Source organism: Ascaphus truei, chromosome 14, assembly GCF_040206685.1.
Source record: "Ascaphus truei isolate aAscTru1 chromosome 14, aAscTru1.hap1, whole genome shotgun sequence".
Classification (NCBI taxonomy): Eukaryota; Metazoa; Chordata; class Amphibia; order Anura; family Ascaphidae; genus Ascaphus; species Ascaphus truei.
In genome coordinates this window covers 36,798,935-36,823,761 of record NC_134496.1, presented here as the reverse complement: position 1 = coordinate 36,823,761, position 24,827 = coordinate 36,798,935, and the positions used below count along the sequence as shown (strand labels likewise).

The 24,827-nt window shown below is 41.4% G+C and overlaps 1 protein-coding gene and 1 long non-coding RNA gene across 33 annotated transcripts in view; one reads left to right on the top strand and one right to left on the bottom strand.

Annotated features, from left to right (window-relative positions):
* Positions 1–24,827, bottom strand: part of MBNL1 (muscleblind like splicing regulator 1) — a 149,730-nt gene that overhangs the window by 64,328 nt on the left and 60,575 nt on the right. The window lies entirely within an intron of this gene.
* Positions 20,472–24,827, top strand: part of LOC142465970 (uncharacterized) — a 45,649-nt gene continuing 41,293 nt past the window's right edge. Inside the window, exon 1 of the long non-coding RNA XR_012788021.1 lies at positions 20,472–20,665. This is a non-coding gene — a long non-coding RNA (uncharacterized LOC142465970). The remainder of the gene's footprint in view (positions 20,666–24,827) is intronic.

The following is a 24,827-nucleotide window of genomic DNA, read 5'->3' as shown; positions in this document are numbered from 1 at the left end:
CAGGCCCCTCCCTCCCCCCCACCCCCTTCCCAGATATTATTTCACCCCAGAAAATGTGATGTAATGATATGTGTATGTATTGTTCCGTCCGATTTTCAATAAAATGTAAGTTACAAAAAAAAAAAAATGATTCAGTACTTAAGTACATACAAACCCCCCTTCCATCAAGTATTTTCCACTTATAAACTGCAGCTATTTTTCCTCCCTAGTTTTGACAAAGTTACGCTGAAATTTATGGCTGTTTCTTCCAGCAGGAACATACTGTAGTACATTGGTGTATTTTATATCTATTTTAGAATGTCATTTTACTGGCAGAAATGAAACTTATATAAGATATTTATAGGTACAGAAAAGTGCTGTGTGAGTCATATTACCATTAACATTAGACTATTACATTTTTAGTCCAATTTCTGTCTGATTCACTTAATCATAAAGGATATCATTTGATAACATCACATTTATGTCAATTCTTAACAGGCCACTGGCATGTGACATAGACGTTAGCATTTATTACAACGGTAATCAGGTATAAAGTTATCCAACTAAATTAAGTAATTCATGTGGGGTTTTTTTTCTATGTCAAACTGCAAACTATTGCAGCACTCATACAGTAAATATACTTTTTTTTTTTACAAATGTTCAGCCGTGTATAAGATTTTCTAACTGAGACAAAGGGGCATCTGTTTATTGTGACAACTTTCAAATGTCAATGAGGGCTTAGAAATCCTACTAAGGTGAAATTCATCAAATTTTTACTCTAGTTCTCTGGGGGGGGAAGGCTGCCAGGTTTATAAATGCATTGCCCAAGTGTTTACAATCCAGATTATGTAGCAAAACTGGAATAAAACTTTATGGAATCCTTGCTAATTGCTTTGGAGTCAATGGAAACCTTACATGGTAAAAATCATTATAAAGTTGAAATTAAATTGTATTTAACTCTATGGTGGGTGGAATACAAATTGGAATAAAGGAATCTTTCGTTTACAATAAAAATATATTTTCTTTGCTGAAAACATATTCTTCTAATAACATCCAAATTATGTCACCCAAATAAAACTTACCACTGAACGTTTAAACAAACCGAAAGCAACTTTAGCCTACTGAGGAAAGCGCGTTATGATGTTCAGACAAAGACACTTTATATGGTCTTAAAGAAGCAAAATTGGGCTTCTGTGTACATTAATATACCAGCCTACGCATCACTCACACAGGCATGCATAAGACAAATACTGCAGGTAATTACTAGGGATGTGTGTTAAAATATTTCATACCCAGGCATGGGACTGGTGTGTTTTGTCAGCTATAAAAGCAACTAATAATATTGTGAACTGTTTTTAATACGGCTCTTCATATATGAAACGTTCAATTCTAAACAGTAATGTTTTACAACAAGTAAACATGGGAAGGATGTTGATCCAGGGATTAATCCGATTGCCAATTCTTGGAGTCAGGAAGGAATTTATTTTTCCCCTTAATGGGGTTTTTTGTATGCCTTCCTCTGGATCAATAAGTATAGCTATAGGATAAAGTATTTGTTGTCTGAATTTAGCATAGTTGAACTTGATGGACGTACGTCTTTTTTTCAACCTTATCTACTATGTAACTATGTAATATATTATAAGAAAAGTTAAGAAAAGATTAAAAAAAAATTGTAAATATTACAAATATTTTTTTTTTTAACTGTATATTCTTAACTTCCTGCGAAACGCGAAAACTCCAACGTGGGCATTTCAAGGACCTAAGAATTGAGTCTGTCTGTGACCTAATTTTCACGCTCTACATTAAATTGAATGCGCTCAGTGCACTTGAACAAAAATAAAGTCAATAAACACATTCATTAAGAAAACCGATTTGGACATGGATTTATTTTTCCTGCTTAACCAGCCCAGAGAAGAGATGGGACTTAAATATTCTCCAGCACCAGGAACCAGCGTCATCACATATTTAATAAAGTACGTACAGTAACCCATTCCCTGCTCTACTGTGTCATGTTGAGCATTATTTTTAAACTAAACAAATACAAAATGTCAGCATTAGAAAGTAATTTTTTTTTTTTTACTGTTGATTGATTATTAGATTAAATGCCTAATTAAATAGTGATGTGTCAGCAGTATGATCGCTTCTGGATTTGAAAAGGCTTATCTGGGAGTTACCAAGAGGTAGGGACAATTCATTAGAGTATATTGCAAAATGAAACGTTATGATGACTGGTAACTGCAATCATCTGCAAAGTATAGCAATAGAGAGAGGAAATAGTACAGTTTGGGAGAATAAAATGAAGCGTATAGCACACATTAATACAACAGGTAGAAAGATAAGCATGAAATGATGTGATAGCAAGTTTATGTACTTGCTAAAAGTTCAAAAATGCAAACACAGAAGTTGTGAGAAGCTGCTTAATATAGGACTTGAGCTGTCCCATTATGGGCTTGCAATGCATGATAAGTAGATAATGTTTATTTCACTTTACTGAATATCTCATCTGACAGTTACAATTTGTGGTGCATTTTGCCTGCAGTTACAGCAAAATGTACATAGATTGAGCAAAAACGTACGTGTTTAGTCACATAATCCATTTCTATGTGTAAACTACATGTGGGGAACTAGCAGGCGTACAGGCCTGGTTGTGGTGCAGAAGAACTATACTTCAAGTCAACCAACTGAAGGATAATACAGGAACGGATTAACAGCGACAGATTTAACCTGGGCACTTAGGTACAGGTCTGCCAGTCTGAGGTGTTTAGGATGGATTCCCTGGAAGTTGGTCCAGTCTTCCTGAGTCTTGTAGTCCGGCGGAGTTTGAGTGCTGATGGGCCTAAGTATGTGTTGCTCATCAGCACTCTAGTACCCCTACTGCCTCTAGCTCTGCAAGCAGGGTATGCCATGTTAGCTGCCCTAATGCACTTCTGCCCAGGAACTCATGCCTTCCAGTTTGCATCCTTAGTTGTTCCGGAAGCACCTGACACTGGCACCTACCCATTAGCTACTCCCTCTAGGAAGAGCTATTCCCTTGGCTCGAATAGTTAACCAATTGGATCCATATGTAATTGCTCATCTGATAATGCATTGCAAATGTGACTCATGTAACAATGGCACTGTCACCATCAATAATATGGTTGCAAAACATACGTTTAGTCTAAATCTCAATCTTGATCTGTCACTATCAAATTCCACTTTGTTGGAGTCATTCATATCTCTGTGTCAATGGTATCCTATGGCTTTAAAGCAGATAAATGTATCTTAATCCCCAATCTGTCATTTGAAAGGATTGAGATGCTTTGATATGAAACATTTTTCTAAATACGTTTTAGCTTGCAGGCCTAACTCATGTTGCAACCTCCTACGTACACAGGGAAATTGTTAGCAATCGCAACTAAATATACTTCACGGTTTCTCTGCACACCTGGAAACACAGATCTATATCTAAAAAAGAGAAAACCGACAAGCACAGCCTGTATAAGAAAAGTGTATTGGTACAATAATAAAAGTAATATCTCTCACTTGCATGTGAGTAAACACCGGCGGGTGTGGAGTAGCGCGGGCACAGGAAGTGGTATATCACGGAGATCTCGCTGGTGCTCCAAACGGATAACCGCGCAGCTGTTCCTCCGGTGCTGGCGTCCTGCACCATATCCCGGAAGTGAGACAGTCTTGCGAGTCTGGGACGAACGCCAGAGTCGAGAGGAAGGAGTGGAGCTGGAGAGCAGCTAAGCCGTTTTTTTTAAATGTTGGTGCTAAGAGTGACGGAGGAAAAGACTTGCGAGACTCTCTCACTTCCGGGATTTAGTGCAGGACGCCGCCGGAGTAACAGCCGCGCGGTTATCCGTTTGGAGGACCAGCGAGATCTCCGTGATATACCACGTCCACGTGCCCGCGCTACTCCACACCCGCCGGTGTTTACTCACATGCAAGTGAGAGATATTACTTTTATTTTTGTACCAATACACTTTTCTTATACAGGCTGTGCTTGTCGATTTTCTCTTTTTTGGGGACTTATTCAAGGTATCCCCTCTCACCAGGGGAACACTGGATATTGGACCCCTTTACCCATGTCCACTCAGACTGAGCACGACTTATAAGAACACTATTATCCATAGATCAGTCTAGTGGAGCACGGTTTCTCTGTACAGATCTATATCTGAATCTAAGCCACAGATTGTTTCTTTTTCAGCTTGTTTGCAACAGTCTGTGTTAACAAACTCAATTCTGAAGGGGCCCGACCCGTGTATTTAATATGTATATGAGGCCCAGCTGTCAAGTTTCACTAGGAAACTAAGAGTTTTTTTAATTAAAAGCCTCACTCATACCAAGAACAAGTGGCCTCATCAACCACGATGAACGCAGTACAATTAAAATAATTACATTAAAGCATCACTGCAGGCTGCATTGCGTTGAAACATTTTTTTTTATTACAGGTTTGAAGCAGGAGGTCTACGGAGCTAAACTGCGCTAATTTCAGCTCCCGGGACTCCCTGCTTTCATAGATACTTACCCCCTGTAAGTACTGCCGGCATCCCTGTGCAGTTTAAATGTCCCGGTCATGCTCGCCAACAGGAAGCCGCAACAGATGACGTCCCGGCTTCCTATTGGCCCTCATGACCTTTCAAGCCACCATTTTGTTAGGCGCACAATTCCCTGGCTGCAGAGATACCGGCACTCCCTACAGAGGTAAGTATCTCTGGAAGCAGGGGGTCCCCGAAACTGAAATTAACACGGTTCAGCTCCGGAGACCCCCTGCTTCAAACCTGCAATAATAAAATAATATGTTATTAACGCAATTCAGCATGTAGCGCTGCTTTAAATATCTTTGTCCAATATGCACTGACGTAGTATATACTTCCAGCAACTAAATGAATTAACATTTTGCTCCCTAGAGGTGGAGATTTCCTAATTGTTTAGAAACCAATTTGGAAATTGATAGCAGATTGCATATTATGACCCAAATTCTCCAACAATTTAGGGCACAGAGACGCGTGCGCTGTGCTATATTGGCGGGGTAAGACTATGAGAAGTTGTAGCTGGCGTTCTTTCTTTTTCTAGAAGACATGGGTTATGTTGTCCCTATATAATCCTGTGTGTTAATTAGAGATGGGCAAACTTTTTGCCAACGTTCACATTTCTGCCAAAAATTGCGTTTTGCTCATTGGACGAAGTTTCGTGAATTCGTCCAAAAAAGTTCCGTTCGGTGCAAAATGATTATTGTTGTTTTTAAATGCGCAGGCGTGTAATTCCGCCTGTTATCACCAGAGTTCACTCTGCCGAACTTTATAAAAAGTTTGCCACGAACCTGAAATATGGCGTTTGGAGGAGGGAGCTGCTAATTTGGATAGGCAAATGGTTTAAAATTTGCATATTTCCCAGGATGCTCCTTTTGTGCACAGGTGTCCCTCCCATTGTCATATAAAAGGTGTTTGAGAAGATAGGAAGGTAGACATAGCACTTAGGACTATTGAAGAAGAAATTCTAAGTGAAGAACCTCTCTGCAAAATGGTTTTTGCACAGACGTTTTATAACAAAATGTTTGTACGAATGTTTGCGGATTTGCAAAGAAATAGAAACATTTGCGGCTCCAACTAAGTACGCCCATATCTACTGTTAATTTGCCAGAAATTGCTATATATGGTTTAGAGAAGTAGATGTGAAACTTATGTCCGATAAATCAGTCTCACTACAAATTCCTTCCTCTTCTCTTTCCGTTCAAGAAAATAGTGGTAGAGTTTATTCATTTAACACATGAAGGGCCTGCCAAAACACTGAACAATTAGGAAAAGTCTAAACGTTTTATTGTCAATTTCAATGTTTTTTATTAATATTTAGAGGTAACCCCAAAAAAACGTGCAATGCATTACAATGTAACAGCAGTTATACCAGGCAAAGGCACCATTAGATGTATACTAACTATCTATTGCAATAAATATGCAGTACAGTAGTTGCCTATGAAGTATCCTATCATAATCGAGGAATTACTGGAATTATTAGTTGCTTTTTTCTAAATTGGATCACGATTGATTTCATCCCAGCAAAATCTACATTGCCATTAAATTGGGTTGATTGCAAGAAAAATAATACAAGTAGTATTGCACCATACAAAATAAACATTATAATCATTAGTCAACATGAACTGATGCGGTGTAGTGCAGGTCCATTCATCTCCAAATGGTTCTAGCTCTAAAGCAAAGAATACAACAAACTATATCTGTGGATTGCACTTCTGCAAAACAAAGTGATGGTATTGCTCTGTGTTTTCACAAGACGGAGACCAAAGCTTGACGGTTTGCTACTTCCTTCTATAACTGAAAAGGAGGATGTGTAGCCCGATGATGGGACGTCCGCTTAAAATTTCTCTCTTTGCAACACCTGCTGTAATGGCAGAACTACTGTATGGGCAAAAATAGGAGAGTTTACAAATTAGACTGATTATATTGTAAGTACATGTGGTCCCAATCTTATGTATTGTATGCTACAAAAGTGAATATTCTTTTGTTCCAAAGAGTAAATGCCTCATGATAATTGTTCTTGTCTTCCTTTACAAAGCATCCTCAACAGAACGGTATACAAGGGGCACTAAAGGAATAGATGCATGGTATACAGTAGGTATGCTATGATGTTGTATTAGATTCCTGGATGGGTGTCCTTCTCAAGTTGTTAAGGGAAGAACACAGCAAGTGAGTGATAAAGGTTCATGGGAAAAACATGTTTCAAAGCGCTGAATGCAACATTCCTCATATATGTAGCAAATTGCGCACGGAACAATAGGAAGGCCTCTGAGGGGCATCTCACAAGAAGTGGGAGAAGGAGCAAAGACATCGACTGGCACTGAGTTTGAAGCAGGGAAACCTGGTTCAGTTCCCGGTGTCGGCTCCTTGTGACCTTGGGCAAGTCACTTTATCTCCCTGTGCCTCAGGCACCAAAAAAAAACATAGATTGTAAGCTCCACGGGGCAGGGACTGTCCAGGGACAATGTCTGCAAAATGTCTGTAAAGTGCTACGTAAAAATTAGCAGCACTATACAAGAACGTGGTATTATACATATACATATATATACATATATACATATATATATACACACATACACACATATCAGATTGCTGCTTTATAAACAAAACAGCACAATACCCAAATGATAGATGACTTTATGATACAATATCGACTTCATAAACCACTACCAAGTGCTGTACACAATATTTGTGACTCGGCTGCCTCATAAATCCATATCACCAAGCTTTCATGGTATGTTTGTTCATGCAAATAGAAGCACTGTACTACACTGTGTAAAGGTACAAAGTCAAAGCCTTGGTGAAACTTTGAAAGTACAGTAGTTAATCAGCTTTTCAGCTACAACCTTTCATCAATAAAATAACAAGCCTAAAACAGGGAGAACGTATTTTCTGGAAACAAGAGTTTGAGTTTTCCTAGGGAGAAAATATCCTTAGATAAATAAACATAGACCAAGTTTGTGTTTAAACAGACTGCTACATAATGTGAAAAGCAATGCAGAACAGTGTCATTCAGACGTTCCACTGTCTCCCTTCAGAAATAAACCACTCGTACTTTCAGTTTTTGATTTTATTTTGTGGTTAGGTATTTAAGATTATAAAATAAAAAAAACATGTCAAATAATATTTACTGATTTCAAAAAGGAAAAACATAATAGTACATGTTTTCAAGCAACAATTACAGGCTTCACCCTTTTCCTTCCTTCTATATGTAAAGCACAATGTATAATTCTACATTCTTAACGAAGCTGGCAATCGTTTGGTGATCCTGTTATAAATCTGTCAACATCCTGCTTGTGTGCCTAACGAAATGGCTGCCTTGCAGTTTCAATCAATCCTTCAGTCAGTGTAACTCGGCAGCTACAATATACTGATATTACTAAGTTAACATTATCTATTGTTACAGTTTGCAACTCAAACTGCTGGAAACATTGGCAACAAATGGTTACAAACAGGAAATTGATGCAAAGATCTTGCACTACTTGCGAGGTGGGCGAAAGCCTGCTATAGAAATCAAAGGATGGTCAGTATAGTAAAACGCATTAAAAATGGAATTAAGAGTTGAATTATTTTTTTTTTAAAGTCACTATTATTTAATACTACAGAACCAATGAATTTAATTAAAAAAAAAACATAAGAAGTCATGTTTTGCTGCTTTAAGAAGCACTTAGGAAGTCTGTCCTCGTGTCTTGTATCATTAGCATTGTCCGGTTGTATTTGCAGCTTGCATTGCGTGTTCCCTGCATGTTCAGAGTATGACGTGTATATCTGGATTAGAAAAGCAATAACATCTTTCCTAAATAAGGAAGAAACAGGAAAGCGTCCCAGAACATATTACTTCAATAAGTTATTTTAGAAGAAGGGTGGCCCATTCCAGTCCTCAAGGGCCACCAACAGGTCAGGTTTTCAAGATATCCCTGCTTCAGCCGCCTGTGCTGAAGCAGGGATATCCCCAATACCTGGGCTGTTGGTGGCCCTTGAGAACTGGAGTTGCCCCCCCCCCCCTGTTTCAGAACATCTTTAATGTAACTTGCTAATTGGAATTGTTGCTTCAAGCCAGCACATGTTAGAATCCTGTTTTAGAGGATGCAGCTCAATTGGGTTTAAAAAAAAGCCCAAAAGAATTTGAATTGTATTGTAAGTATAAAGACGTATACTGTATTTATTTGAAGTGATCAAATATTATCTCGGTAAATCTTTACAAAAATATGATATCTATCCATAGAGACCCAATATTGCAAACAAAGGCTTGGGTTTAACCCAATCACATGTTGGTTTCTTCATAAAAACAGTGCAAGTTAAAACGGCAAACCAAGCAGCCTATTTACATTTATTTTTTAACATTAATTTCAGCTCCGGGCCCCCCCCCCTGGTTCCAGCGATACTTACTTCCGTAGCCACCTCGGCTAGGCTAGCTGTGGTTCATGTATGGCAGCTTTTCAAAGCTCCCGCTTCCTGCGGGCCAATAGGAAGCCGTGACGTCACCCGGTGTGGCTTCCTATTGGCCCGCGTGAAGAGGGGGCTTTAAACTCCGCTGAGATACCGGTAACCCCACCATAACCCCCAGTAAGTATCTCGGGAAACAGTCCCGGAGACCCCTTCCCCCCCATCCCATGATTCAAACCTATCACATTTTTTTTTTAAAGGCAGCTTGAATTGACTCGTTACGTTTAATATGAAAGGACAATGTGTGCGTTCTATCTCCTGTATTACCATTGGAATGAACGGCAGCATATTGCAATGCATTGCCAGTCTCTCTGGCAGTGACGCCATTTACATAGCAGTCCATCTTTTCCCCTCTAACAATGCAGAAAGTAGTTAACACCAGCGCATAATGGTGATAATGCTACAACACGCCCAGCATCGCCGTGAGCAGCCAAAGCCCTTGCCACGGAAGAGGTTAAATCTGAAACATTGGTGTGCGGTAAACGTTAATACAATCGACGAGATAAGAGTTGGTGTTTTCTTTTTCACACCCGCCCTTTTCTCCCCCCTTTTAAAACAAGGAGACGCAGTGTGTGGAAGGCAGCTTTTGTTTCGTACGCCCACGCATTGTGGCCTTGTTTCAAGCCTTGTAGTTCTGCAGAACATAGCATTATTTGGTGCAGGGGTGGCCAACTCCAGTCCTCAAGGGCCACTAACGAGGTCGGGTTTTAAGGCTATCCCTGCTTCAGCACAGGTGGCTCAATCAGTGGCTCAGTCTTCGAGTCGCTCTTGAGGACTGGAGTTGGCCACCCCTGATCTAGTGTAAAAAAAAAAAGGAATAGGCTTCCCCTGTCAGCTGCATGATCCATATGGTGCCCTCCATCCAATCATAAAACTAGTTAGTATTAACTAGGACAGGTGATGTCAAGGCTGCCGCTTCTCATTGAGGAGTAAAAGAATAACACAGCAGATGGCCCGCATTGTGACAATGGATTTTGATAATTAGCCAAAGCACCTTCTTTAGAACTACGCCCGACATGTTTGTGTTCGCAAATAAAGTCTAAAATGCAAGCGTCACTTTTTTCTGTTAACGAGTTTTTATAAATTAGTCAAAGATTTTTTTTTTCTGATTGATTTGGGCCCTGTGTACAACTAGACTGTACATTGTATGAATAATATCCAGTGTAAAGGATTCTTATACCGGTTCATTCTAAATGCTGCTGCCCCCTAAGCAAATCACTACATTGGCTACACACACCCTGCTGTAGGACTAGCCAACTCCAGTCCTCAAGGGCCACCAACAGGTCATGTTTTAAAGATATCCCTGCTTCAGCGCAGGTATCTCAATCAAGACACCGTGCTCACCTACAAAGCTATACATAACCACTCATCTCTATATCTCCTACTTAATTTCTAACTACTCTCCGGCACAGAATCTACGATTAACTCATGATCTACGTATCTCCACCTCCCTCATTACCTCCTCTCAAAGCCGCCTCCAAAACTTCTCCCTTGCTGCACCCCAACTCTGGGATTCTTTACCACACATAATCAGACTGTCCCCACCACACACACCCTAAAAACACACTTTTTCCAGGAGGCCTACCCAACAAAGTATTCATCCTAGCTGCATACTGTACTTGGAGTCCAAAAGTTGATAGCTAAACCAATACTGGGCAACTCCACCCCACACTCGCACAACCTTCCTCGTCTCTACACTCCCCCACCGTTTTCGATTGCAAGCTTCTTAGGGCAGGGACCTTCTTCATATTGTCTCGGATTGTGCTCAGTCTTTGTGTTACAGAATGTTATTGTCCTCCCTCCCACACTGTACAGCTCTGTGAAATATTTTTTTGACTGTACGTGTTAACTCAAAGTGTACACATGTACATGCCTGATTAATATTGTCAAAGTAATACAAAAGGAAACTTAGGAAAACTCCACAGGAAGTTGCTGGCAGTTTTGATGTAGCCTGACAAGAAAAAAATAACTTAAGGGAAAAACTGAGAACATTGAATAACAGGAAGATTAGTCATTACTGTATGAAAAAAGAAACACAAAAAAAAGGAGTATTTCAATGCAACAATGAAATGGAAAGAGATGGATGACTGACATTGGTTCACGAGGCTTCAATTCGATATGCTGTGACGTCGTCTTCCCCGTACCGGAGACGATATTAGTGACATTCATTTGACAGCATACTGAACTGGCCTAAGTGATAGGACTAGAACTTGGAAAAATCAATGAGATCTTTGACATACATTCTCTCAAGACTGTGAAATACCACATTGTTACATGCAGAAGTGAAATAATTCCCTGTAACCACTCTAATGCCTTAATTACACAAACCCATTTTATTATTTCACTTTTTTTTTTCTTCTATAGAACCCACGTTTTGACTAGCGTTAGTTGAAATACTTAAAGAAACCCCATTGGTATATTTTGACTATGATATAGCTTTCAGAGAGGTTTAGAAATGTAATTGTGATGCCATATAGATATATTGATTCAAATGAAAAAGAATATTAAAAGAGTACAACATTATTACAGTAAAAGAACATGCATTCCAGTAATGCCAGGTATACTCCTAACCCAAAGCATGTATCTTATTTTAGTACAACAGGTCACATTTTTTTTCTACGGAGTATCTACTGTCATTTACAGCAATGTCAGCACATATATTTTGAGATGATCAAAATCATCTTCATACACTGTATTTCTCCTTTAAATTCCCCAAAATGATCTAATCCTTTTGTAGAACAATTTAAAGTAGCAGGTTCCATTTTTTGAACCCCTACAGCAGGGGTCTCAAATTCCGTCTTCAAGGGCCAGCTTTTATGGATATCCCTGCTTCAGCACAGGTGGCTCAATCAGTGGCTCAGCTGAAGCAGGGATAACCCTGGCCTGTTGGTGGCCCTTGAGGACTGAGTTTGAGACCCCCGCCTTGTAGCATCAGCTGCCTGCTTTATGAAAACGAGACATTACAGACCGCTAAACAGTTATCACCCCAGCAATAACCAAGGTTCTTTACCAATGCAAATAGTGCGAATTCATGTATGCTATTTCAACCACACAACTACCTGCATCTGTATCCTAATAATCCAATGTAGCTACACAAATGAATGCAGTAAATATAGACATTGTGTACAGTATGTTGCGTTTGTGTTATTTCTAGCGTCTTGACAAATGTCTCCCAGAGTTTTTGTTGAAACTGCCTCTTTCCAAATCAACGTCATTCAGCATACTATAATCTACATTCCTTTTGTCCTTGACACTAATTGGTATACTGAGATACATCCAATATTAATCTATTTTGTGCATAAAGCAAAGGCCATAATTAATTGTTAAGTAATTATCTTCCCAAGAAATTTGAAGAATTATAGCATGTGATAATACTTCACTAGTTAAAACTGTTAATACCTATTTAATTAACATGAATGATCACTGTTCATATACTGTTGTATGCAGATCACTAAAGTTATTAAACTACAGGTGCTGTGCAGACTATTACAATATGCAACTACAAATATCTACAAAACCCTTACACTTGATAATTATACAAATCGGGATTACCGTATTGGCCCGAATATAGTGCAAGTTTTTTTGCCTTAAGTAGGCCTGCCAAAACCTGCACTCGCACCATATTCGCAGCCTTGTATTTACCTATGGGGGAAAAATCCAAGACGGCCGCCGGGAGCTCCCGGTCGTCCCGAGACGGCGCCGAACAGAGCGGGTGGCACCGACCTGATGAGGTGAGAGTCGCAGCAGCAGGGAACCCCCTGATAGGAGTCTGGCCCCAGCGCTGTGGGAGGCTGACAGCGGAGGGACCACAGGTAAGGTGAGGCGGCCATTTTGTCCCGGCGCTTCACTGCAGGCTCGCCCCCTCCCCCCTGCTCATCAGCTGTTTGGCCCAACAGAGGAAACACAGGACTTCACAGGCTGATCCCAATTGCACATTGAGTACCAGAGAGGGGAAAAAAGAGCATTTTTACATATTTCTGGGGCAATTTTATCACTGTTTTAGTGATAGAATTACCCCAGAAAAATATTAAAAAACATACCCCTAGGCAAGGAGCAGGTCTATCTATTTCTCCTGTAGAACACCTTAACAACTGTAGGGGTCGTATTATGTGCGAGGTCACACTATATTCGGGCCAATACAGTACTTTCAATCAGGTACAGTTTCATTTAAAAACCAATACTACAGACAATAAAAAATAAAAAAAACTTACACCAAAATGATGACAAGTAAGACAACGCTTAAAGCGCCGGCGACGGCAACGCGACGGTCGCTGGAAAATCAAATAGAGATGACTTCCAGCGATCGCGACCAATCCGTCGCACTTACTATAAGCGCACGTGACGGCGGCAATGCATTTGTTTTGCCGCGACGTCCCGTCGCTGTCGCCGGCACTATAAGCGCAGCCTTAGTACTCTTCTCTTGAAAGAATGCTCTTGGCTGTCCTGTTGTTTAACTGCACACCATATTTTGTTTTATGTAACTTATTTTTTATTTGAGTTTTTAGCAAAACGTAGGGAAAAGGATACAGAAATAGAAAAAAAAGGGGGGGGGGGGGAGTGAAGGGGGAAAGGTACTACCAATTTAACCCAGGTATATATAAAATATATATATATATATAATGACGCTAGACAACCACAGCTCCACACATTACACAGAGTAACCAACACTCTGAGAGAAAATGCAGCCTTAGGTCCATAGTAACTCAAAAATTCACATTACTCCCCCTAGAGTACCAGGGCTCCCACACTTTTTGAAATTTTCTTGAGTTGTGTCTTACATAAACTGTTCGTCTTTCCATAGATTGCACCTCATTTACTCTCGAGATAATCTCTCTCCTGGAGGGGGGTTGGGTCTTTTTCCAGGCCCCTGCGATTGCACGTCTCGCCGCGAGTCAGAATGTGTAACAATAATTTATGCACACCATATTTTTAATTGCTTTTCTCATAGCAGAATTTGAAAGGGCTTGGATGCAATGATGCAATGATTAAATCATGCAATGGCCAACAAAACAAGCAGTGTTTTCAGTGGTCCCGATTTTATACAAATGTCTACAGTCATTCAGGTTATTTTCCTCTAAATTCTATTTCATATACATGGCGACACCTTTAAATCCAAAAGGGTTTTATAAGGATTTATGCTCCAAACTGCCGGCCAGCTTGCACTCGAAGAGCAATGGTTTTTCTTCCGTTGTTTCATGGCTCTCTTCTAAATTATTTAAGGACTATTTAGCAAAGCTCAGCAATTAGTCCTGGCTAAACCATCTAATACAATCAGCTGCATTTTATTCATGCACATGAGGAAATTCTTGTCTTCAAAACATTTTTCACAATTGGGTTATTTCAATTCTAATCATGTCGTCCAGACGGAGGACTGGAACATGTCACTGTGGCCTTGTTTTCAGAAATTTTAAAAGGAAGCAATATACAGGTAGAAAATAAACACGTGGCTCAGTGCCTGTATGTCTGTCATAATTCAGCAGTTAGGAGCTTTCTGCTAAAGCAAAGCATTTATGTACATTTATGATGCATCCATAACAATCTTGTCAAATTTTACTGTGGTAGAAACAAAAAATTAAAAAAAATAAAAATAAAAAAAACACATTTGAATGCTATCAATTAGTGATGTACCAGGTACCCGGTGCTTTTTCAGCTACCTGGACCCGGCAGCAGCGTGCTGGGACCGGTACCGGGTCGGAACCGGCACCGGGTAGCTGGGTAATATGAGAGTAGCTGAAAATACTTCAACACTCACCTGCAGCCGGCGACGGAAGGTGAAGAAGACCGGTGAGGAGGACAGCGGCGAGCAGCAGAAGCAGACGTCCTGGTGGCGGTGGCAGCAGCCAAAGTCCTTGTTCAGCCGAAGGGAGCAGCAGGAACAGAGCAAACAGCTGGTGCCTGTGGGTGACGGTGAACCATGTGACCGGAGCAGGAGCGTTCCTATTGGACAGCCGGCTCCGCCACGGCTGTCCCATAGAAACGCTCCTGCTCCGGTCACATGGGTCCCCCGCTCCCACCGGCATCAGCTGTGTGCTGTATTCCTGCTGCTCCTGCCGGCTGAACACGGATTTCTGCTGCTGCTACCGCCACCAGGACGTCTGCTGCTGCTGCTCCCAGATGTCGTTGTGGTCCTCCTCACCCTCCACAGCAATCTTCCTTACCCTGCAGGTACGTGCCGTCCAGGCAACCGGGTACCTGGCCGGGCACAATGGTTCATTTTGCCCGGGTACCTGTTACCCAATTTTCGGAAAATGTAGGACCCAGTACAACACTACTATCAATGCATATGCTGGGGAGGTGTGACAATGAAAAGCAGTAACGGTTCACCTACGAAATGAAATATAAATGTACAGAGCTAGTACAACAGCCACTCCTTAACTTGGTAAGTAATACAAAATATGGAATATTTAATTAGAGGCAAACAAAAGAACATATTTGGCATGACTTGCTTTCAACAAGTTAGCACCTAATGTTGCTATAGCTACTGTAGAAACAGTGAAAGAAACGCTAATCAGACTTTGAGTATGGTATTTACAATTATAGTGCATACTGTACATGCTAAATCCGATTACTGCACAATGTACTATTTCCATTGTAAAGAAGTTGTAGAAAGGATAAATATCAAAAGGGTATTTCTGTGAGGATCGCCGTGAAGCCCCGCCTGTCACACATCACGCGATCTCACGGGTGACAGGCGGCAGCCGCAACCTGCGCACACGCGTCGCCCTTTTAGGACCAGAGGCACTGCAGAGTCCGTCTCCAGGCTCCGCCCCCGTGATGACATAGGCAGTGCACAGTGCGCACACTATGCGCAGACGTCGGACGGACACAGGCAAACAAGGGGTTAACTGCATCCATTATCCCACAGCTGCTACTGACTCTGCCACTGCCTATCGGTACACTTCATACCTTTGATTGCATTACCCGGCAGCTGTGGGCTGTCCTGCTATCAGCTACGCGTGCACCTGTGTGCTGCCTCACCATTGGCTAACTGTCCTTTAAATGCTCAGCCAGCCTCCCTGCAAACTGGCTGAGCATGATCTCTTGTGACTTGTGCTTACCTCAAGCTTCCTGCTGCCCTGTCTTGTTTGATCCTTGTTGTTTGACCTCTGCTGGTATCCGGACTCCTGACTTCTGACCCCTGGACCACGGCTACGGACTCAACTATTCTACTCTCTATACCCCGGGACCCAGGCACCGCACCAACGACTATCCAATATCTCCACTCCTTGACCATGGCAAGTATCACAACCAACCTGACCAATCTGCACACTGACAAGTGATTAGCTAAGCTGCAGATCGATCCGTTCCCCTGTAATCGATCGCTTGCTCAGGTTATTTAATTCAGTTCTTGCACAGTATTGTGGGCAATGTAGTCCAGCAATATTATGTGACTGGGCAGTTACTAGATACAATTGGTGCACTGCTAGAGAGAGGGCGGGGCTCAAGAGCCAGAGCATATTAGAAGGGGAAGGGGGCTGTCACTTTGGAAATGCTTCCTACATTAGAAACCTCCTTAAAAGTTTTTTTGTTTTTTTTTAAATGTTACAAGTATTTTCTCATAGTACAGAACTGATTTATTTAAAAAAAAAAAAACACACATATAGGATATTGCTTGAAATTCCCCACCTAAAAACACAAGCATATGAGTAGCTCTGTAGCTAATACTATACACGATACATAAAGCTTGGCCCGTTGCAGACGCACTTACCAGAATGCCCTTCCACTGCCTCTGTACGTTCTTTCTACCTCCCAATTAGACTGTAAGCTCTTCGGAGCAGGGACTCCTCTTCCTAAATGTTCATTTTCATGTCTGAAGCACTTATTCCCATGCTCTGTTATTTGTATTATTTGTTATTTATATGATTTTCACGTGTATTACTACTGTGAAGCGCTATGTACATTAATGGTGCTATATAAATAAAGACATACATACATACATACATACATACAATCAGTGGCTCAGTCTCAGACTGAGGCACACGTTAATTATCAGTCTCAGACTGAGCCACCTGTACTGAAACATGGATACCCTTAAAACCTGACCACAACCTGGAATAAGGGCGAAATACACTTTCGATAGTTAGCCTGTCTACAACTTCTTTACAATGGAAATAGTTCATGCAAATGTGACTCCGCCCTAACTCCTCCCACTTGCTCCATAAATACCTTGGCTCATTGCAGACCAACGCGGGACATACCCAGAAATAGCGAAATAAACCTAATTACATAGACGCTGCCTGCTGCAGGTATTTCTCAGCATGGATTATGACAAAATAATGACTTTGGACCCAACTTTTAGCTGTGATACATAGAGCCCTCAGTGTGAACAGGGGGGTCAATGTAACATTCCTTAAATATTAGCGCTTTGTAATTACTTTATCAGACAAAGCACTGCAATATACCTGCGACTGACAGTCTGTCTTATTCTTATGTGCCAAACACAACGTTTCGACCTTATTGGTCTTTATTAAGTGACATACTGTAGTGGCATGATGCCATTATGTCACTTGATGAAGACCAATAAGGTCGTAACGTTGTGTTTGGCTCAATAAATGAGTTAGTTATTCCAAATCCGTTTGTGCCCTATGTTCCTTCAACTACTACTTACATTGGATTGATTACAGGCTATCATTCAAACACAGGATCACCAGTAATCGTATCATCTTTTATTATACTTTTTTTTTAGGTGTGCAGCATTTATTTAATATACAGTACTTATTCTTATGTGCGCCATTTTTTTGTGAACCTGCCTTGGTCGCCGAGGGTATTGGGGATTTATGGAACAAGAGGAAGGAGTTTAGGGCGGTGTTATATAAGCATGTTGGCACAGGTATGAAGACATTTTGTAGCTCGCAATACTGTTGGCTAAGGTTCTCTGTGTTACATACAGTAATTACATAGATGAGGTTGGGGGGGGGGAATGCAAACAAAGAAACCCCAGTGAAACATCATCCAATGCTCCAATGTTAATCAGATTTTTCCCTGGATCAACGTCCTTCCTATGTTTACTTATTTGGTATATCCCTGTATACCTGGCCTGCACAACTCCATTCCTCGAGGGCCGCAAACAGGCTAGGTTTTTAGGATATCCCTACTTCAGCACAGGTGGCTCAATAAGTGGCTCAGTCATACTAAGCCATCCGTGCTGAAGTAGAGATATCCTGAAAACCTGGCCTGTTTGCGGCCCCCACGGACTGCAGTTGTGCAGGCCTGCTGAATACCATGCCTTTCTAAAAAATAAAAAAAAAGTCCAACTTTTTTTGAACATATCTATTGTATCTGCCATCACAGTCTCCACAGGTAATGAATTCCACATTTTAACTGCCCTTGCTGTAAATAACCCTTTCCTTTGTTGCTGGTTAAATCTCCTTTCCTTCCACCTTAAAGATGGCGTTTTTTTTCACTATTATAGCACAGTGTGTGTAGGAGAGCCGTAGATTTATTTATGTGATTTAGGACGGCAGGCCACTGTCTCTCTCCTTACCAGCAGCATTGAAGATGTTTCCATTGAAAGGACCAGGAGATTGATCGGGTGAGTGCAATAGTTACTGCAATGCGTGGACTTAAATATTATAGCACAGCAGTATGTATCAGTCGCCACATCCTACAACAGTATATATGGCGAGAATTATGCTAAATGTTTCAGCGCGGAAACCTTCATACATAATGTAGACCCCATTGAGGTATGTGTTAAAAAGATGTCACATACAAGCTACAGTGGCGGCCGCCTTTCACCTCCTGCGGCCGCCACCGCGGGCTTTTTAAAAACGCGTGCAGATGCGGCGTTTTTCGCTGTTTTTCAGCACCGCGGGCGCTTTTAATGATAAGCGCCATTAGCGCTTGTCTGGAGATGCGGCCGACGCGCGGAGGACCCCGGCTCAAATTGAAAACATGCCGCATTTTTACGGTCAACCTGGGGGATTAAAGGGGCCGCGACAGTACGCTTATTTAACATGCATAGAGGCTTCATGAAATGGGCCAATTATACAATATAAATGACAGGACAATAATAGTATTTTTCGTGCAGAAATGGACCGGTTTTGCAGTAAGAAGATTTTGACAAATGATCACCACACACACACTGAGCAACAACATTAATTTGTTCCTATCAAAACAATGCCATATATCAAGTATACACATTTTATTCACAGGATAAATCAAATGTGGAGATTAGATTAAGCACGAGGGGGAAAACAGCCTAACATATAGACTCTCTGGGTGTTTGTTCTGTACGAGTGATGAGTTGCCAGTACCTCAAGTGTGTCCAGATGTCTTATGATTTGGCATTGACTTAATCATAAGGATTTCAGATTAATCAACAACATATTAAGGGAGCCAGTAATATTCACTACAGACTGTTTTGTTGGAGATGAACTGTATTGAAAATAACTCCCCTCCCCCACCCCCAAAAAAATCATAATAAGACATAATTAGCTTTACCTTTAGAAATACAGCATCAACAATGTGTAGTGCACTATATATGTGATATATAGTTACACTGGACAGTTGTTACGTTCTCTTGTACATGATAGCAACATACTCCATGTCTGTACACTGGCTATCTGCCAAAAAGCACATATTCTACTGTAAGAACAGTTATTTATTAACCCTTATTTATGTTCAGACCTGCACGTTCGAAACAATACAAACAACTTCTATTACTGTCCCACTCACCTCCCAAAAATATTTGTACAAAAGCTGCCTTTACTTTGCCTGTTAATCATAATTGACTTGATGATTTCTATATTGAATTATCCAGTAGTTAAAAAAAATACACAATATAAATACATATTTAAAAACAAAAATGTACCAAAAAAATAATAATGCTTTATTACAGATTTAACGTTTCTGCAACCTTGTTTCCTCATTTCAGTATAAGACCCTAAGCCAGGGGTGGCCAAGTCCAATCCACAAGGGCCACCAACAGGTCAGGTTTTCAGGATATCTCTGCTTTAGCACAGGTTAATTATAAGTTTACGAACCTTACACTTACACTGCAGCTATCTATATCCACACACACTGCAGCCCCCTCTGTACACACACACACACACACACCAGCTCTACACAAACTGATGCTACACACAAACTCTGCAGATACACACACACACACCACACAAACTCTGCAGATACACACTGCAGCTCTACACACCACACCATACACACTGCAGACACTGCAGCTCTACACACACCACACACACTCAGCAGACAGATACTTACTTTGCAGCTACAAATACTCTCCCTCCTCACTGTGTCCTGCAGAGGGAGGGGAAGGAGTCAATGCCTGGCTGCTGCCTCCTGACCAATCCCCTGCCCTGTCTGAGAGCTGTTCCTGCCTCCTGACCAATCCCCTTCCCTGTCTGAGAGCTGTTCTGACAAAAGAAAAGCTGATTGGCTACAAATAAAAAAAACTTGGCAAGGTGCCAAAAATTCCGGCTTATTACTGAATGGATAATACCTGGAATTTTAACCAATCAGAGAGCAAGGATTTGAATAATGCCCGGAATTTCCCAGCTTTTAGCCTGTTATTTCAGTTAAAGACTTGTCTGTTCCCCCATGCAATTTCTCCACCAAGTACCAACCTCCCAGGCTGTTTCTGATCAAGACCAGAAACAAATTGCAAAGACAACTTTTCTCATATTACACCACAAGAAGCAACCGGAGGGATCTCGAAAGCTTGTGTCACACCCCATGTCTAATACATTGCGTGTTGTTTCAACAAAAAGGTATTCCTACCGAGAAATAATACAGATGTATCTAAGATCAATAGAGTTATTAGAACGCTGCAAAATGTCCAATACTACACCAATTAAACTGTGGCAATATAGAAAAAGAATTAGTACCTCAGCTATAGCACCGTTCTTCATCTGTGAAGAATGCTTAAAGCAGCGGTCCGCCATTATTACCCTCTCCAAAGCTGAACGCGCCATTTTTCAGCTACGGAGACCCCTAAGATACTTATTAGTGAAGTTACCAGCATTACTTCCTGGTTTTTAAAGCGGATTCAAATGACCATCTTATTGGAAGCCGCAACCAATGGTGTTGCGGCTTCCTGTTGGCCCCAAACGATTTGGTAGCCATTTTGTTTCCCCTGGCGGGAGATTAAAAAAAAAAACTGTTAACTTCCCTGTAAGTATCTCAGGAACCAGGTGGTCCCTAGAGCTGAGTAATGTGGTCAGTTCCATGGGATCTCTTTGTACATATGCGGTACCAATACAAACAAAAAAAGTTCAATTAAGTTACACTAAAAACTCTCTCGCTTGCTATTCACTTTCTGAAGAGCACACCAATACTTTCCTAGTGCATCCATGTGATGGGAGGGGGTAACCAGGCTATACAATAAAGGTCAAGCTCATTTTGGTTACCCCTGCTCCGTGTTTAAGGTTCCAGGAGAGTCAGCTCTTGGGCCCAGTAACATTGTATTCTTGCCTTGAACTGTATTTGCAAAATGTAATAAAAACCCATTTGTTGTGTCTTTCCCTTTCCAGGCATGCAATCAAGCAGGGGTTGCTAGTGGGTGAGTTTCAAGGGGGGTTTTGCGGAGGAACCATTGATAGAATGTGCGTTGAAGGTTGGGGTTCAGAGTTACCGGTTCCCCAACAAATGTACCCGGGAATCCAGCCTGATTCTCAGATACATGTAGGCACATTGTCCCAGCAATACTTCCCCTTGAAAACGTAAGCGTGACTCACCACTAGTAGAGCCCCCTGCTTCAGCACAGCTCAGAAAGGAGAATGATGCACAGGGAAAAATATGTATTCCTGTAGCTGAGGGAATTCCTAGGTTAAGGGGGGTACCGCAACTAGGGCCAAGGTGACCCACAACCAGTATATGGTTTGTGGGTGCCGAGCCGTATATAAGGTTTGCGGGGTGGACTCGGACAGTCAAAACTGAGTCAGAGGGAAAGTGTGTGGGGAAGGCAGGTAGAAATAAAACGACAACATTTTTCCTTTTCTGTCCCATGTACCCCCAAGACCTTCACATAAAGTCCCACATAGCTGAAGGGGTTCCCCGAGACTCAGTGCTTATTCAAATATATTTCAGTGTGTTATACATTCGGAACCGATGTCCAAACAGGACATTGTGGAGAACAGAGAAAAAAAACAGGCACCGTTGCTCAGGAAAAGCAAAAAAAGTAAATAAGCCAAGGAGAGGTTTGACCCTTAAAAAAGTGTTTTTGCTTTTCCTGAGCAACGGTGCCTGTTTTTTCTCTGTTCTCCACGTTTATCCCTAAAGAAAAACACCCCTATCTGGCAGAAGAAGTTCATGGGATCACATCCACTCCAAAAAGTGAGTTATTTCTTTATGAACTGTGCAAATTTTTACATAACTCCTATCTGACATATATGCTGGGACACTTTTTCAATTACAAGTGTGGCCCCTTACTGCAGTGTTTGTGGGGGCCGTAGCCCACTAGTCAGAGTGTATGGAGGAGTGATTTTCCCATTCAATCCATCAAAAGGGGTCATCATCTCAGGAATAGTCTGTGTAATTGAAATTAATATTCAAATTCATGAAGGTTTTTCTTAGAAGCACCGCACATTTTCATTTTTTTATCAAACAGGACATTGGAGTTCAAAGCAGACAGAGGATGCCCAGAGGTGTGAACGGCATTTGGTCAGCGGGGAAAGGCGGAGTACTGGGTCCAGAGATCAATGGCAGTCCTCCGGGATGCCACTTGTTCTGTCAGACATAGGGGCGCCTGCCCAGCGGGTGGCATTGGGATAGCTGGGGGGGAGATGTGTCAGGCTTGCGCATGTCTCTTGGCTATTTCAAATTTCCCGCTGACCCGGCTTTTCTACCCGGCTTGGCTCTGATTGGCTCCTTGAGAAAGTTCCCACGCGCTGATTTCCTGTCCGGTCTGCTTCTACTTGATGAATGAAGCAGAGAATACTAGAAGATGCAGTGAGCCCTTGTGTTTCCCTTGAGTCAGAGTGCGGGCAGACTTTTCAAAGATGCTTTATTTGTAATAGCAAAGTAACCGGCTTCGATTCCAAGCCTGAAAAGCCTGCTCGCCAGAGACTAAGCCCAGCATTTTGCACCCAAGCTCTCAGAATCGAACGTAGCAGTCGCAGATGGGATTTTATGCCAATTTGGGTTCTAGGAGATTTGGGCTGACTCGCGGTCAGGAGGGACCAAGTTCTCAGAAGAGAACGTAGCGAGGGTGTATGGGATTTTATGCCGATTTGGGTTCCAGGAGATTCCCGGTCAGGGTAAAACTCTCCCAAAGAGTTCCCTGCACGTGTGAAAGTCTAGTTTTCAACCTCAACCCCAAAGTAAGTGTCTGTATTTTGTGTTTTTCAAGGTAAGAGAATTTATGCCGAATAAATTATTATTTATTTCTCTACCTTGTTTTGCTCTAATGAATGATCCCGGTAAAAAGGTGTAAATAACCTGGTCTCCTGTGACAATCTACAAATGAGGCTTAATTAAAATAGTATAAATGTGCTTTCAACTTTGCAGGGCCCTCCGTGTGTCTTTGGCTGTGCTTATAGTGCCGGTGAGAGCGACGCGACATCAAAACAAATGCATTGCCGCCATCACGTGCACTTATAGTAAGCACGACGGCTTGGTCGCGATAGCCGGAAGTCATCTCAATTTGATTTTTCCAGTGACCGCAGCCTGACGTCGCGTCGCCGGCACTATAAGCGTTGCCTTAGTCACAACCATATCATATTAATTCTCACCCACATCATTTCATGAGCGCTATCCACACAAGCATGTCCATCTTGCTCTGCAATACATTGCAGGCACCAACTACATAACATGTACTTTTGACAATATTGAAGACATGTGAAAGCATGTTGACGGGTAACCAGGTTTAGTAGCTGCTGCCTTGGCAAGAAATAATGATATCAAAGTCCCATTTGACCTATTAAAAGTTGTGCTCCTCTTGCTCTACGATACACATGTTTACAAGACACAGATCATTTGGTCAGGGAGGATCACAGTGATATAGCTAAATATAGGTCCTGACTAGCCAGGCGATGACAAATGTTTCAATCAAAAACAGATATGTACAGGAAAACATTGATATTTCTTATACTCTCTTCTAGTAAGTAAAGAAGGGTAGGTAGCCATGTTGATCCTTTTTTCCATGTAGTAACAAAGGAGGAAGAGGGAGTAAAGGGTATGATACCTTTTATTGGACCAACAAGTAGTCTATATGTTACAAGCTTTCCAACCTCTCAGAATCCTTCATTGGGTAACCACAAGAGGTTCGAAAGCTGGTAACATATCAACTACTTGCTGGTGCAATACAAGGCATCATACCACCTACAGTACTCCCTCTCCCTCATTTGTTACTACTCATTTCTAGTTGCATTTGTACTCATTTTCTTGGAGTCACTAATGTTGCACATTGTAAACACATGACTGTATGCTATATAAATAAAAATATGCCTTTACAAAATGTTGTCATCTAGGCCACTGTGAGATAGAGCCGAGATTATTCCAAAACGTGGCCGTTTCCCATGAAAGAAAGGGCATTTATAGAACACATTTTTCACGCACGATATGCTGGTAGTTGTGTGAACAGTAAACCTATTCATTTCCATAGGCTTACCATGCATGGTACAGCTACTGCCGTTCCATGAATGATGCTTATTGTAGATCATTCATACCTCCCAATTTATTCTAATTGTAAGGGTGTTTCTCGTTTTCCTGACAGTTACCTTTCTTCAAGCACCTTAATCCCTACATATTTTTAGTCACCATCTTGTGAACCATCCTACACATCAATCATCCACATACTGTAGACTATTTCAATTGGATCACCCTCTACACAAAATGATATCTAAATCATAAGTAAAAGAATAGGTTGAGATCTATGCTTATTAGCTCTATGGCTCCCACTCAATATACAGCTCAACCCCCTTATAACGCTGT